This window comes from Chlorocebus sabaeus, chromosome 16, assembly GCF_047675955.1.
Source record: "Chlorocebus sabaeus isolate Y175 chromosome 16, mChlSab1.0.hap1, whole genome shotgun sequence".
NCBI lineage: Eukaryota > Metazoa > Chordata > Mammalia > Primates > Cercopithecidae > Chlorocebus > Chlorocebus sabaeus.
In genome coordinates, this window is record NC_132919.1 from 6,771,999 (window position 1) to 6,789,772 (window position 17,774).

Sequence of the window (17,774 nt, forward strand, 5' to 3'; positions counted from 1 at the left end):
AGCCAACAAATAAGTAGTGGTTGTTATTTTAAGACAATACATTTTGGGGAGATGCGTTATACAGACAATTCCCAACCCACAAGGGTTCAACTTGGTATTTTTCAACTTTAGGAAGGTGCAAAAGCGATACACATTCAGCAGCAACTGTACCTCAAGTACCCATACAACCGTTCTGTTTTTCACTTTCAGCATCATATTCAATAAATTACATGAGATAGTCAACACTTTATTATAAAATGGGTCGTGCGTTAGATACTTTGGCCAACTGTAGGCTAATGTAAGTGTTCTGAGTACATTTAAGGTAGGCGAGGCTAAGCTACCTTAGCCTAGGTTAGGTGTATTACATGCATTTTTGACTTAACGATGTTTTCGACTTACAATGGGTTTATCAGGACGCAGCCCCATCATAAACACAGGAGCGTCTGTATAGCTAATAGGGAACAGAGCAGACAGACACACAGAGATGCCTGCAGGAAATGCTAAGTTTTACTATTCCAGTTCCTTCCGTGCGTAGGCTCAAAACAACTCCTACTCTTTCTGAGTCAAACTGAGCAAGTCTCTGTTGCTTACAGCGAAATAAGAGCCAGAGAAAAAAATGGCTCTTCCTGGCTGCTCTGCCTATGGAGTAGCCATTCTTTTATTCCTTTACTTTCTTAATACACTTGCTTTCACTTGAAAATAATAAAATGTAGGGCCTGGCGCGGTGGCTCACGCCTGTCATCTCAGCACTTTGGGAAGCCAAAGCAGGCGGTTCACGAGGTCAAGAGATGGAGACCATTCTGGCCAACATGGTGAAACCCCGTCTCTACTAAAAATACAAAAATTGGCCGGGCGTGGTGTTGCACATCTGTAGTCCCAGCTTCTCAGGAGGCTGAGGCAAGAGAATCGCTTGAACCCAGGAGGCGGAGGTTGCGTGACCTGAAATTGTGCCACTGCACTCCAGCCTGGCGACAGAGCAAGGCTCCATCTCCAAAATAAATAAAATAGGCCGGGCGCGGTCGCTCACGCCTGTAATCCCAACACTTTGGGAGGCCGAGGCGGGTGGATCACGAGGTCAAGAGACGGAGACCATTCTGGCTAACATGGTGAAACTCCGTCTCTACTAAAAATACAAAAATTAGCTGGGCCTGGTGGCATGCGCCTGTAATCCCAGCTACTCAGGAGGCTGAGGCAGGAGAATTGCCTGAACCCTGGAGGCTGAGGTTGCAGTGAGCTGTGATCGCGTCACGGCTCTCCAGCCTAGGCAACAGAGCAAGACTCCGTCACAAAAAAATAAAATAAATAAATAAATAGTCCCTTCTTATCCTTTCTCTTTGCAGGTATTTTTGTTATCCAAAGATTCTGAATAAATATCTCTTATTTCTACTTGTTTCATTGGCTTCCCCTTTTATTGAGTAACAACACCTGATTTTCAAAATGGTTTGTTGTAAAATGCATCATACAAACAGAAGGATGGATAAAATTTTAAAAGTAATGGCAAATTAAAAGTAATGGCAAAAGCCACAATTACTTTTGCACCAACCTAATATTATAATAATAAGGTAAATAATCATCCACCCAGTTTAAGATATAAAACATAACCAGTCCTTTAGAAACCTCTGCTTATCCCTCCCCAACTGTGGTCTCTTCTCCACCCACAGTGATGACCACGATGATGACTTATGTTAATCATTCTCCTATTTCCTTTAGAGTTTTCCACCAATATATACATCCCTAAACAGCATGACTCAGTTTTGAAAAACTGAGCAGCAAGCACCAATCTAGAAGAATAAGGAAAGGGTGATGTTACCACTGTTTGAGGAAGGCTCAGGAGAAGATAAACTGAACAGCCTCTCGGTCATTGTCTGGCTTCAGCTTCCCTAAGCATTTATAAGAGCCTTTTATGGGAAAATCATTGAGTCAGATGGTGAGTAACACTGGGAGTCACTGGGCTCAGCACAGGTGAGACATACGGTAGCACTGGAGAATGGGCCGGGCTTTAGATGTTTGGCCAGGACATAGTCACAAGGAGATGGCTGTTCTGTATATTCTGCTCATCACGACTTCCCGTCCACTTCCCAGAAGAGGTCAAGGCAGAACATTTCTAGACAACACCCACAGCAGATCAAGTATCAGAGCATCGGAGGAATGAGCAGGAACTTTATCAGCATGTGGTCAAAATAAGGTAAGTACAGAGGAAAAATCCGGGCCAGACTTTGGGTATTGAGTCCTTGATTTAAAAGTTAGCGTGATGGCAGTGGGGACGGTGGTGATGGAAGCCCTCAGTGTGTCTCTCCTTGGAGTCCTGGTGTCCCGCTTCTTCAGGCTGGATGTGGTTCCTTCTGCACCTAGTTCATAACTGTCATTCTGGACTCTCCCATCACCCTTACCCTAGAGTCCCTTCACCACTCTCCTGTGTTAGATTCCTACCTGTTGTGCCCCATGTGTTCCTTCTTGGCTTGTCCTCTCATTCAAGAAGCACAGCCTCCAGTAGCCCCTTAAGAAAGAATGCATGTGAAGTAAATCTTGCATATCTGAAAATGCCCTTATTTTACACTCATATTTGGTTGATAATTTCGCTGGGTGCAGAATTCTAGGCTGGGAATAGTTTTTCTTCAGAATTTTGATAAGCACTGCTCTGGTGTCTCTTGCCTCTACCATTGTTTACTGAAGCCGGCAAAGCCAAAGCTGATCCCCAATCCTTTATATTTGGTCTTCGTATGTACCCTCTCCCTTGCTCTCTAAGCTTTTACAATCTCTTGGACTCTGTGTTCTGAAATTCCATGATAATGTGTCTCGACAGGTCTTTTTTCATCCATTTCTCTGGGCACTTGAAGAACTCTTTCAATCTGGAAACTCATGTCCTTCATGAGTTTTGAGTAAACTTTTCTGTATGGTTTTATTGATGACTGCCTCTCCTACATGTTCTTTTTCTCTCTTGAACACATATTATTCAGATATTGAACACGCCAGTCTTAATCTCTAATTTTTTTTATCTTTGCTTTCCTATTTTTCATCTCTGTGTCTTCTTGGGCGATTTCCTCAAGTTTATCTTCCAACTCCTCTGTTACATTTTTCAGGTCCACTCTTTGCTTTAATTTTTAAAGGGCCCTTTTTTCTTCTCTTAAAATGTATCGACCGGGCGCGGTGGCTCAAGTCTGTAATCCCAGCACTTTGGGAGGCCGAGACGGGCAGATCACAAGGTCAGGACATCGAGACCATCCTGGCTAACACGGTGAAACCCCGTCTCTACTAAAAAATACAAAAAACTAGCCAGGTGTGGTGGCGGGCACCTGTAGTCCCAGCTACTCAGGAGGCTGAGGCAGGAGAATGGCCTGAACCCGGGAGGCGGAGCTTGCGGTGAGCTGAGATCCGGCCACTGCACTCCAGCCTGGGTGACAGAGCGAGACTCCGTCTCAAAAAAAAAAAAAAAAAAAAAAAAGTATCATGATCTTATTCTGCTCTTATTGTACACGGGTACAATCTATTCTGTACCTTTCCAAATATATGAATAGTAGACTTTTAAAGTTTTTATATCCTTGTTTATTCTATGGGGTTGTTTTGTTTTTCTGTACTTTTGGGCTTTATAGTCAAGGTCCGAAGCAGCATCTGATTCTTCTTTGAAGAACTGCTGCCTCCCATATTCTCAATCCGTGTGAGTGAATTGCATCATTTGCTAATTCTTTCAACTTAAATAAGAAACTTGTGATCCCCCTACACTTCAGCTCTGAAAAACTCTCCTACTCTGTTTCAGGGGAGGTAAATTCAGATTTTAGTTCTGGCCTCTCTCCCATTGTAATAGCTTTGAATAAAGACTTCCTTGCCTACTTGATTTTATCCTGTGCAATTTTTGCGTTGACATCTATATGCAAAAAAAAGAAAGAAAGAAACTTGCTTTAGTTTGGATGTTTGTCCCCTTCAAATCCCATGTTGAAATTTGATCCCTAATGTTGAAGGTGGGGCCCAATGGGAGGTATTTGGGTCATGGGGGTGGGTCCCTCATCAGCAAATTAGTGTCTTCCCTCAAGGGTAAGTTCTTCTTCTATTCATTACCAGGAGAACTGATTGTTAAAAAGAGCCTGGCATCGCCTCCACACCTTGCTTCCTCTCTCGCCATGTGATCTCCACACATGCTGGCTTCCGTTCACCTTCCACCATTAGTAGAAGCAGCCTGAGGCTCTCACCTGATGCAGATGCCATTGCCATGCTTCTTGTAAAGCCTACAGAACCATGAGCCAAATCAGCCTCTTTTCTTTAGAAATTACCCAGCCTCAGGTATGCCTTTATAGCAATGCTAAATGGACTAAGCCAATAATTAACCTCCCTGAGCTTCAGCTTCTTCATCCATACAATGAGGGTGGATATGGAATCTGTTTCAGTAGGATTGCCAAGAGAATTTAGTGAAATAATACAGAGGACACAGATTATGTCTTCTTTTCTGGCTTAGGAAGGTTAAATTGCTTAAAGTTACACATCAAATCCTGGGACTTAGACTCATAATCTGACACATAGTCAATACACAATCAATTTCAGCTATCATTATTATGACATAGTTCAAATGGGACTCACACCTCCTCTCAGTTAAAGAGAGGAGTACATGAGCCAGACCTGGCCAATGAGATTCAGCCCTAGGATTTTTGCTAGAATGATTTGAAAGGAAATTCTCTTTTCCTGTTAGATTATTAAGTTGGTAAAGCATAATCCCAGAGCTGCTGGTAGCTCACTTTAACAATGCTTTTAGAGAGTCTATCTGAAAGTAAAGCCAAACCAAGAGATGGAAACAGATTACTGAGGATCAGGCTGGATGCAGTCTTACCTGAAGACGTTTTGACATTGGACTTTCCAGTATTATGAATCAATATCTTCCTTTTCTTTCTCTTAAGCCATTTTTAGTTGAGTTTTCATTACTTGCTATAGAAAGAATCCCTTGTAATACAAAAAAAAAAACACTGTTTTGAAACTATGTATTTCACTGACTATAACATTATCATATATTCATGTTATTAAAACTATTCTTCAACATTATTTTGTGTCTGGTATTTTATTTTATGAAGTCCATATTAGTGGACAGATACATTGTTATTAATTTTCAATATTATAAATAACACTGAAATGAATATCCTCATAGCCAAATTTTTGTGAATATCATGATTGCTTCCTGAAAATAAATTCCTAGAGGTGGAACTTCTGGGTTAAAAGTTGCATGAAATATTAAGAGTTTTGTTATATATAGTAAAACTGACCCCTTGAAAGGTGATACCAATTTTTGGTTTCACACCAGAAACATATAAGAATGCCTATTTTCTCCATCCATTGCCTAGAGTTGGTAGTATTTCTCTTAAAATCTCCACCAAGTTAGTAACCTATGCACAAAAATGGTACCTCACTTTACTTCATATTTATTTATTGAGTTATCTACCGTGCATAGATTTTTCATTAATTTGTGCTAGATTCAGTTTGTTACTATTTTATTTAGGAATCCTGCATCTATATTCTGAATTGGTTCTTCTGGTACTCCAAGTGCTCAGGCTTTTTTCTGGTTTTATACAATAAATTTTAAACATAGAGGTTTGAAGATGGAAAACCTGGGTTCGAGTCTGAATTCCACAATACGATGTGGAACCTTGGGCAATTTAATTTTCCTAACCCTGAAGAAGAGTAACGCAGTGGAAAGTGAGCCATTAAACCCCCGCAGAACCTGGAAAGGCTCAGCCCTGGGAGGTTCAGGGTGGAAAGGTGAGCCCCAGAGCCAAAATCAAGCGGGTGCTTAACAGCGTGTCACAGAGGATCAACCACCAAATCCCCTCCTACCCCACACATGCAGGTGAAAAAACTGTTGTGTATACTGACTGTGGTCGTGGTTACATGAATCTATACATGTGTCAAAATGTGTAGAACTGTATACCAAAAAGCTAATTTTACTATATGATAATTTTTAAAAATTTTTTAAGAGGCATAAAAAAAAAAGAATACCAAAGGAAGGCTAGGGAGGTGTTAGATTTTAATAGAGACAAGAGACATGTCAATCAAATACAATATGTGACCCTGGATTTGAACCTGGATTCAAGGCACCTGATTTTATTTATTTATTTATTTATTTACTGATATAGAGTCGCTCTGTCACCCAGGATGGAGTGCAATGGTGCACTCTCTGTACACTGCAACCTCTGCCTCCCAGGTTCAAGCAATTCTCCTGCCTCAGCCTCCCGAGTATCTGGGACTACAGGTGCACGCCACCACGTCTGGCTAATTTTTGTATTTTTAGTAGAGATGGGGTTTCACCATGCTGACCAGGCTGGATGTGAACTCCTGGCTCTCAAGTGATCTGCCCACCTGGGCCTCCCATAGGGCTGGGATCACAGGCGTGAGCCACCACACCTGGCCCAAAGTACTAATTTTAAAAAGACATTTTTAAACACTAGTGAAAATATAAATGCATATTATTAAATGATATCATGGTATTATATATTACAATATGATAAATGATATGGTAGTTATGTATGAAGGCTGTGTATTTTTAAAGTCCTTGTCAATTAAAGACACATACTAAAATATTCAAAGGTGAAATGACATGATGTCTGGGATTTGCTTTAAAATATTCCAGAATATATATATACATATATAGTAAATACATGGAGTACAACAGAATAAGAGTGGGATTTTTTTCTCTTTATTCACTGCTGTGTCTTCAATTTCTACAAGTTTGGGGGTATGTGGTAGATACTTAACAAATATTAGTTGAATGAATTAGTTGAATGAATTCATCTTATTGCCTGTCTCACAAACTGTGACTGTACATACCTTTACTGATGTCTCTATCTCTTAGCTCAACTATCACTCCTGACTTCTCCCATGTACAATACTGCAAATGCTCACTGACGAATCCATGTCTAAAATCCTGCTCAGATAGAAGGAAAAGTCTTCGCTGGTAAAGTCAAATAAGCAGAGTCATCACAAGTTTTCCATTTTCTTTTATAGTTTTCACTGTACATATGAGCCCATGATATAATCTGGCCCCTGACCAACTTTGCAATTACACACTCCCACTGTCCCCTTCCGTGAAACCGACATCCAAGTCCCACAAAAAACTTACTGTCCGTCACAAGCACCTTGATATATTAAATTTCTGTGCCTTTGTACCTGGAGTTCCCTCTGCTTAGGATGCTCTTTTCTCTTTATACATCTAGTAGTGAGTTCTGTTCATTCTTCAAAATTCAGTCCAGGAGTGAAATCAGTAACAGGGCAGAATAGGATGCTCCAGCTCTCATCCCCTCATAGAAACACCAGTTAAGGCAGGCAGTGACAGATAAGAATCATTATGTGGGAGGCCTGGAGTCTAGCTGAGGTTCCAGCACCCCACTGGAGCAAATCAACCCAAGAGTGGAAGCATCGAAAAGGGTAAGAAGTGCAGTTCCACTTTACCTGCATCAGCCCTCCCCCAAGGAGGCACAGCTTGTGCTGAGAGAAGCTCCTTTGGCCTTCAATCTCTCCACAGGGGAAGGTAAAAGCATAGTGAACACCTGGCTTCCCTAGACTTGAAGGACATTGCCCAGGAGGCTCACTTCTGTCTCCCTGCCCAGAATACAGATGGTCAGCATGACTGATCATCTAGGAACAGGGAGAAGGGAATGGAGTGCACAGCAACCAGCATGTGGTTTCAACAACCAACCACAGATTCTGCCAACTAGCTCACAGACTCCAGCAGGAGACCTGCCCACAAATCCCACCAGATGACTCACCTGAGGACCCTCCACTCAATGAGTCTACACAACCTGCATGCCCCACCCCACCATGTATGGGGTCCAACACACCACTGTGCATGACCCACATTAACTGCTGCTGAGAGAACATGAACATTAACAACAGGCATGGATCTTAGCAGCTGGCTCAACTGTGCTGGACTTATGGGAAAACATCAAGCAAACTAATATACATATTGTAGAAATCCCAAAAGGACCAGAGAAAGAGAAACGGGAAGAAAGCTTATTTTAAAATATAATGACAGAAAACTTTCCAAATCTGTAAAGAAAAAAACAAAACAAAACAAAACAAAAAAACCACCCAGATCCATTAAGCCCAAAGAACTCCATATACATTGAGAATAAAGAGGTCTTCACCAAGATGCATTATAACTAACTAGTCAAAAATCAAAGACAAAGAGATAACTTTTTTCCTTTTGTTTTATTTTATTTATTTTTTATCTCCTCAAATTCCTTTTACCAGAGAATTTTTAAAGCAGCAAAAGAAAAACAACTCAACACATACAAAGAAACCTCCATAAGACTATCAGTGGGTTTCTCACCAACAACCCTGCAGACCAAGATAAAGTGGAATGATACACTCAAAGTGTTGAAAGAAAAAAAACCTGCCAACCAAAAACATACCCAGCAAAGCCGTCCTTCAAAAAGGAGAGAAAGACAAAGACCTTCCCAGACAAACCAAAACTGAGGAAGTTCATCACCCCGGGCTTGCCTTACAAGAAATATGAAAGGGAGACCATCAAGTTGAAATGAAAGGAACATGTATCAGCAACATGAAAACATATACTCACTGACAAAGGTAAGTATAGTCAAACTGACAATTCTCTAATACCATGATGATGGTATATAGTTGGATACACAATATAAAAAGCTGTAAATTGTGATATAAATAATAAAAATGTGAGGGGAGAAGTAAAAGTGTATAATCTTTGTATGTAATAAAAATTAAGTTGTTATCAGTTTAAAATAGACTATTATAACTACAAGACATTTTATGTAAGCCTCCTGGTAATCACACACACAAAAAAAAATCCTATAGTAGATACACAAAAGATAAAAAAAAAAAGAATCAAAGCATACCACCACAAACAATAATAATAAAGCCACAAAGGAAGACAACAAGAGAGGAAGAAAGCAACTACAATAAACAAAATAGCAATAGTAAGTCCTTACATATCAATTATTACTTTAATGTATATAGACTAAATTCTCTCATCAAGAAGCATAGAGTGTGGATAAACAGAATTTTTTTTTTTTTTTTTTTTTTTTTTTTTTTTTTTGAGATGAAGTCTCGCTCTCTCACCCAGGCTAGAGTGCAGTGACCTGATCTTGGCTCACTGCAACCTCTGCCTCCCGGGTTCATGCCATTCTCCTGCCTCAGCCTCCTGAGTAGCTGGGATTACAGGCACCCACCACCATGCCCAGCTAATTTTTGTATTTTTAGTAGAGATGGGGTTTCACCATCTTGGCCAGGCTGGTCTTGAACTCCTGACCTTATGATCCACCTGCCTCGGCCTCCCAAAGTGCTGGGATTACAGGTGCGAGCCACCGCACCTGGCCGATAAATGGATTTTCAAAAATAAGACCCAACTATATGCTGTCTACAAGAGACTCACTTTTGATTTAAGGACACAAATAGCCTGAAAGTGAATGGATGAAAAACACATCCCATAAAAATGATAACCAAAAGAGAGCAAAGGTGGCTATACTTACATGAGACAAAATAGACTTCAAGTCAAAAACTGTCATAAGAGACAAAGAAGGTCATTATATATACTAACAAAAGGGTCAATTCATCAGGAAGACATAAGACAGCAATACATAGTAGAAGAAATCAATACCCCCACTCAACAATGGATGGATCATCCAGACAGAAAATAAATAAGGAAACAGTGGAATTAAACACTAGATACCAAATAGATCCAATGAACATATATGTGACATTCTATCCAACAGAAGCAAAATACACATTCTTCTTAAGCCCACATGGAACATTCTCCAGGATAGATCACATGTTAAGTAACAAAGTAAGTCTTAACAAATTTACGAAGATTGAAATCATATGAAATACCTTTTCCAATCACAATGAAATGAAACTAGAAATAATAGGAGGAAAACTGGAAAACTCACAAATATGCAGAAATTAAGCAACACACTCCTGAAAAACCAATGGGTCAAAGAAGAAATTTAAAGAAAAGATCAAAATATCTTGTGACAAACAAAACCAAAAAAAAAAAAGTATATATACCAAAATGGGACATATGGGATGCAACAAAAGCAGTTATTGTAGGGAAGTTCACAGCAACAAATGATTACATTAATAAAAGAAAACATCTCACATAAACAACCTAAAGTTACACCCCAAAAAAATATAAAAATAAGAACAAAGCCCAAAGTTAGCAAAAGGAATAATAAAATTTAGACCAGAAATAAATGAAATAGAGACTAGAAAAACAATAAAAAGAAATCAATGAAACAAAGAGCTGGGTTTTTGAAAAACACAAAATTGACAAATCTTTAAACTAAGAAAGAGATGAGATGTAAATAAAATTATAACTGAAGGATGAGTCATTCCAACTGATACCATGAAAATACAAAGGATCATAAGAGGTTACTGTGACCAATTATACACCAACAAATTGGGTAGCATGAAAAAATGGATAAATTCAGCCAGGTATGGTGGCTTACACCTGTAATCCCAGCACTTTGGGAGGCCAAGGTGGGCAGATCACAAGGTCAGGAGATTGAGACCATCCTGGCTAACACGGTGAAACCCCGTCTTTACTAAAAATACAAAAACAAAAATTAGCCAGGCACGGTGGCAGGTGCCTGTAGTCCCAGCTACTCGGGAGGCTGAGGCGGGAGAATGGCGTGAACCCAGGAGGCGTAGCTTGCGGTGAGCCGAGATTGCAGCACTGCACTCCAGGCTGGGTGACAGAGCAAGACTCCGTCTCAAAAAAGAAAAAAAAAAAGAGGATAAATTCTCAGAACTTACAACCTACAAAAACTAAGTCAGGAGAAATACAAAATCTGAACAGAGTACTAACAAAGACTAGATGGCTTCACTGGTGAATTCTACAAACCTTTAAAGAAGAACTAATGCCAATCCTTCTCAATTTTTTTCAAAAATTAAAGAGGAGGGAACACTTCTAAACTCTTTCTACAAGACCAGCATTACCCTGATCCCAAAGCCAGATAAGAACACTACAAGAAAAGAAAAATACAAGACAATATCCCTGATAAACACAAATGCAAAAATCCTCAATAAAATACTAGCAAACAAAATTCAACAATACATTAAAAGAATAATACACCATGATCAAGTTAGATTTATTCCTGGAATGTGAAAGTGGTTCAAAATACACAAATCAATAAATGTGATTCATTACATTAACAGAATGAAGGGTAAAAATGATCATCTCAATAGATGCAGAAAAGCATCTGACAAAACTTAACATCTTTTCATGATAAAATCTCTCAACCAATTAGGCACTGAACAATGTAACACAACATAATAAGGCCATACATGACAAGCCCACAGCTAGCATCATACTCAACAGTGAAAGTCAAAAGTTTGCCTCTAAGACCGGGAACAAGACAAGGATATCCATTCTCACCACTTCTATTCAACATAGTACTAGAAGTCCTAGCCAGAGCAATTAGGCAAGAAAAAGAACGAAATGGCATCCAAATAGAAAAGGAAGAAGTTAAATGGTCTCATTTGCTAACATGATCTTATATGTAGAAAACCCTAAAGATTCCACCAAAAAAACTGCTAAAACTAATAAATGAATTCAATAAAGTTGCAGGACACAAAAATCAACCTACAAATATCAGTAGCATTTCTATACCCTGACAATGAACTATCCAAAAGCGAAATTAAGATAACAATCCCATCTGCAGTAACATCAAGAAGAATATAATACTTAGGAATAAATTTAAATAAGGAGGTGAAAGACCTGTACACTGAAAACTATGAAACATTAATGAAATACATTGGAAAGTCACAGATAAATGGAAAGATATCTGCAGGACAGTTATTTGGGGGGGAGAAGGTCTTGCAGTGACTTAGTTCTTCCCCATTTATTGCTTGTAGTTCCCAACAATAACTATAAAATGTGCTGGGAATTCACCATCGTGAGATAAGGAGTTGGCCAGAATAGCCCAGGCTCTATTCCAGTCCACCCTAGAAATAAGATGTCCTTCAGTGATTTAGCCCAGTATGTCATATATCCCAGGGTATAAAAAAAAGCCAGCCGGGTGCGGTGGCTCACACCTGTAATCCCAGCACTTTGGGAGGCCAGGAGTTCGAGACCAGCCTGGGCAACAGGGCAAAACCCCATCTTTACTAAAAATATAAAAATTAACCAGGCCTGATGGCACACCCCTGTAGTCCCAGCTATACAGGAGGCTGAGGCAGGAGAATGTCTTGAACCCAGGAGGCCGAGGTTGCCGTGAGCCAAGATCATGCCACTGCACTCCAGTCTGGGCAACACAGTGAGACCCTGTCTCAAAAAAAAAAAAAAAGCCAGGGTAGGCTGCTTTTCTTGAGAAGGTCCCTCAGCTGCAATGCAGGTGGAGCACGCACATGTGACACTCCATCCACCACAAGCAGCTTTCCAGAGACTCGGGGAATGCTTGCAGTGAACACTGGGCTTCTGTTGTCCCTTGCTGCCTATCTGTAGGTAATAAATCCACTCTATTTCATTTGTTGCATATGAGTGTGTTCAGTCTTACTGGACTCAGGGAAGTTGGTAATCAGTGAACAGTAAACCTATTCCACAAAATTCCATGTCCGTGAGTAGGAAAAATCAATATTGTCAAAATGGCTCTACTACCCAAAGCGATCTAAAGATTCGCTGCAACCCCTTTCAAAATTCCAATGGCATTTTTCACTGAAACAGAAGAAAAAAAAATCCTAAAACTTGTATTGAGCTACAAAAGACCTCTAATATCTAAAGAAATTGTGAGCAAAAACAAAAGAGCTGAACACAAACATTAAAAACAGAAACTAGACCTCATTTATACCATACACAAAAGTCAACTCAAAATGGATTAAAGACTTAAATGTAAGACCTGAAATCATAAAAATGTTAGAAGAAAACATACAGGAAAGCTCTATGACATTGGTTTTGACAATAATTTGGGGGGTCCATCAAAATCCATATCCATTTTCGGACATGGTACCAAAAGCACAAGCAACAAAAGCAAAAATAAATAGGATTATATCAAACTAAAAAGTTTCTACACAGCAAAGAAAACAATCAACAAAATGAAAAGGCAACCATAGAATGGGAGAAAACGTTTGCATACCATGTATCTGATAAGGGGTTAATATTCCAAATGTATAAGGAACTCATACAACTCAACAGCAAAAAAAACAAACCTGATTTTAAAGTAGGCAAAATACCTGAACAAACGTTTTTCCAAAGGAGACATACAAATGTCCAACAGGTATATAAAACGGTGCTGAACATCAGTCATCATCAAGGAAATGCAAATCAAAATCACAATGAGACCTAATCTCACACCTGTTAGCATGAGTATTATCAAAAATTCAAAAATAACAAGTGTCAGCTGGGCGCGGTGGCTCACGCCTGTAATCCTAGCACTTTGGGAGACCGAGACGGGCGGATCACGAGGTCAGGAGATCAAGACCATCCTGGCTAACGCGGTGAAACCCCCTTTCTACTAAAAATACCATAAAAAAATTAGCCAGGCGTGGTGGCGGGCGCCTGTAGTCCCAGCTACTCGGGAAGCTAAGGCAGGAGAATGACGTGAACCTGGGAGGCGGAGCTTGTAGTGAGCGGAGATTGCACCACTGCACTCCAGCCTGGGCGATAGAGCAAGACTCCGTTTCAAAAAATAAAATAAAATAAAATAAAATAAAATAAATAACAAGTGTCGCTGAGGATGTGGAGAAAAGGGAACTCCTATACATTGTTGGTGGAAATATATATTGGTACAACTCATGGAAAATAGTGTGGTGGTTCCTCAAAAAATTAAAAATAGAACTACCATATGATTCAGCAACTCAATTCTGGGTATATATCTGAAGGAAACCAATCAGTATCTCTGGATATGTGCACTCCACGATCACTGCAACATTCTCTGCAATATTCAAGGTGTGAAAACAAATGTCCATTGATGGATGAATAGACAACAAAATTGTGGCGCATATATATATATATACACACACACATATATATATGATGGGATATTATTCAGCATTTTTAAAAAGGAAATGATTCCATTTGTGACCATCGTATGGACCTAGAGGGCACTATTTTAAGTTAAATAAGGCAAGCACCATCTAAAATGGTCAAATTCAGGCTGGGCACAGTGGCTCACGCCTGCAATCCCAGCACTTTGGGAGGACGAGGTGGGCGGATTACCTGAGGTCAGGAGATCGAGACCAGCCTGGCCAACATGGTGAAACCCCGTCTCTACTAAAAACACAAAGATTGGCTGGGCATGGTGGCAGGTGCTGTAATCCCAGCTACTCGGGAAGCTGAGGCAGGAGAATCACTTGAACCCGGGAGGCAGAGGCTGATATGAAAAGCTATTCCTATTTAATGATCATGTATCAATGAATTTGCCGATAAATATATTCCTGGGAAACCAACACGACCATCAAACCCATCGTCATCTCCCAAAGTTTCCTCCTGTCCCCGTCTGTGATAATGATGATGATGATGATGATGTGTGGTGCTTTTTTTTTTTTTTTTTGGCAAGAACATTTAACATAAAATCTACTCTTTTAGCAATTTTAAGTACAAAATAGGCCGGGCGCGGTGGCTCAAGCCTGTAATCCCAGCACTTTGGGAGGCCGAGGCGGGTGGATCACGAGGTCAGGAGATCGAGACCATCCTGGCTAACATGGTGAAACCCCGTCTCTACTAAAAAAAAAAATACAAAAAACTAGCCGGGCGTGGTGGCGGGCGCCTGTAGTCCCAGCTACTTGGAGGCTGAGGCAGGAGAATGGCGTAAACCCGGGAGGCGGAGCTTGCAGTGAGCCGAGACCGCGCCACTGCACTCCAGCCTGGGTGACACAGCGAGACTCCGTCTCAAAAAAAAAAAAAAAAAAAAAAAAAAAAAAAAAAAAAAAAAAAAAGTACAAAATATAGCATTGTTAGCTACAGGAAGTATGCCGCATAGTAGATTTCCAGAACTTATTTATCTTGCATAATTGAAGTTTTGTACCCTGTAATTACCACCTCCTCATTTTCCCCTCCCTGCATCCCTTGTTTTTTTATTGAGACACAGTCTCACTCTGTTGCCCAGGCTGGAGTGCTATGGCACAATCTTGGCTCACCACAACCTCCACCTCCCAGTCCCAGGTTCAAGTGATTCTCCTGCCTCAGCCTCCCGAGCAGCTGGGATTACAAGCGTGCGCCACCACCCCCGGCTAATTTTGTATTTTTTTTTTTTTTTTTTTTTTTTTTTTGAGACGGAGTCTTGCTCTGTCACCCAGGCTGGAGTGCAGTGACCGGATCTCAGCTCACTGCAAGCTCCGCCTCCCGGGTTCACGCCATTCTCCTGCCTCAGCCTCCCGAGTAGCTGGGACTACAGGCGCCCGCCATGTCGCCCGGCTAGTTTTTTGTATTTTTTAGTAGAGACGGGGTTTCACCGTGTTAGCCAGGATGGTCTCGATCTCCTGACCTCGTGATCCACCCGTCTTGGCCTCCCAAAGTGCTGGGATTACAGGCTTGAGTCACTAATTTTGTATTTTTAGTAGAGATGGGGTTTCTCCATGTTGGTCAGGCTGGTCTCAAACTCCCGACCTCAGGTGATCCGCCCGCCTCAGCCTCCCAAAGTGCTCGGATTACAGGCGTGACCCAGCAGTCACACCGGACCCAGGCCATGCCAGTCAGGATTCTTACACACTTTATTTCTGTTGTTACTGCAAGGCTTCTTTTCCCAGTAGACAGTGGGTCATAATAATAATACTTGTTATCATACACTAAACCAGTGCTTACTAGTTACTATTCCAATCATTTCACTCGTATTGACCTTTAATTTTCGCAAATATCATTCAGTGTAGGTACTTTTTTTCACAATTTACAAATGAAGCAACTGAGGCACAAAGATGAAATAGCCTTCCTAAGATGACACATCTAGTAATAACGGAGACAGAATTGCAAACACAGGTCGTCTGGATCTGTGGTCTGCGCTCTTAACCACTATTCTACGCAGAACAGCCTCTCCACACAAAGTGCTGGGTGCTTGGCTGCAACCTCTGCCGAACGTCATTTTAAGGTTTGCCAAATGTATTTGTCTAAAGAATGCATTTGGCCAGGCACGGTGGCTCACGCCTATAATCCCAGCACTTTGCGAGGCCGAGGCGGGCAGATCACCTGAGGTCAGGAGTTCAAGACCAGCCTGGCCAACATGGTGAAACCCCGTCTCTACAAAAATACAAAAATTAGCCAGGCATGATGGTGCTTGCCTGTAATCCCAGCTACTCAAGAGGCTGAGGTGGGAGAATTGCTTGAAACCGGGAGGTGGAGGTTGCAGTGAGCTGAAATCACACCATTACACCCTAGCCTGGGCAATGGAGCAAGACTCCATCTCAAAAAAAAAAAGATATCAATTCTTCCTAGGTTGATCTAGGCATCAATAAAAATCAAAACCTCAGACAGCTATTTTATAGAAGGGGACAAGCAGAATCTTAAGTTTAAATAGAAAAGCAAAAGATCTAGAACATCCAAAACAATCTAGAAAAATAAGAACAAAGTTGGAAGACTTATACTATCTGACTTTCAAGACTTAGCTAACTATAAAGCTAGCTCAGTAATAGATATTAATATATGAAACAGTAATATATATTATTAGCAAGAGTATGGGCATCAGGATAGACATATAGATCAATGGGACAGAGTCCAGAAATAGACCTACATGTATATAATCAATTGATTTTCAACAAAGTTATAAAGATAATAGAGGATAATCTTCACAAAAGGTGCTGGAATAATCGGATATCCATATGCAAAACAATGGCACTCAACATCTCACACCATGTAAAAATAATTCAAAATAAATAACAAACCTCAGTGTATGAATGGAAGCTATAAAACTTTATTTTATTTATTTATTTATTTATTTTTTTGAGACAGAGTCTCACCCTCTCACCCAGGCTAGAGTGCAATGGTGCGATCTCAGCTCACTGCATTCTCCTTCTCCTGGGTTCAAATGATTCTCCTGCCTCAGCCTCCCGAGTAGCTGGGATTACAGGCACCCGCCACCATGCCCAGCTAATTTTTGTATTTTTAGTAGAGACGGGGTTTCACCATGTTGGCCAGGCTGGTCTCAAATTCCTGACCTCATGATCCACCTGCCTCAGCCTCCCAAAGCTATAAAACTTTTAGACAAAAAACATAGGAGAGAAATGTTGTGACTTTGGCTCAACCCAAGTTTTCTTAAATAAGACACAAAAATACAAGCTACCAAAGAAAAAAAAGAACTTCATCAAAATTTAAAACTTGTTATCTTCAAAAGACACAGTTAAGACAATGGAAATTTCAAGTCCAACAAAGCTTTCTTTTTTAAAAGACAGCAAAAACTCAAGGCACTGACTGAGAGAAAAAAAAAATTGTAAAACATATATCTAATAAAAGATGGTATTCAGAATATATAAAGAACTTCTACAACTTCATAACAAGAAGACAGCCCAATAAAAAAAAAATGAGGACAAATTTGTTAACAGACACTTCACTGAATAAGCTATATGAACAGCAAATAGGTACATGAAAAGATGCCCAACTTCATCAGTCACCACAGAAACGCAAATTAAAACTAGAATGACTAAAACTTAAAAGACTATTAAAACCAAACATTGGGGAGGTTTGTAGAGCAAGTGGAACATCGCTGGTAGGAAAGTAAAATGGTACAACAGCTGTGAAAAAGAGTCTGACAATTTCTCATAAAGTTACACACACAATTACCACATGACTCAGCAATTCCACTCCTAAGGGTTTACCCAAGAGAAGTGAAAACAGTCCACACAAAGACCCAACAACATATGTTCATAACAGC

General features: G+C 40.3%; 1 long non-coding RNA gene across 3 annotated transcripts in view; it reads right to left on the minus strand.

Annotated features, from left to right (window-relative positions):
• Positions 1-207: 207 nt before the first annotated feature.
• LOC119620247 (uncharacterized) overlaps positions 208-17,774 on the minus strand; it is a 63,892-nt gene continuing 46,325 nt past the window's right edge. For 2 of the 3 annotated variants that reach the window (XR_012088732.1, XR_005236727.2), the window contains 2 exons: positions 4,796-4,905; positions 208-3,841 (listed from right to left, as the gene is read on the minus strand). This is a non-coding gene — a long non-coding RNA (uncharacterized lncRNA). The remainder of the gene's footprint in view (positions 3,842-4,795; positions 4,906-17,774) is intronic. The other variant, XR_012088738.1, reaches the window with a different exon arrangement.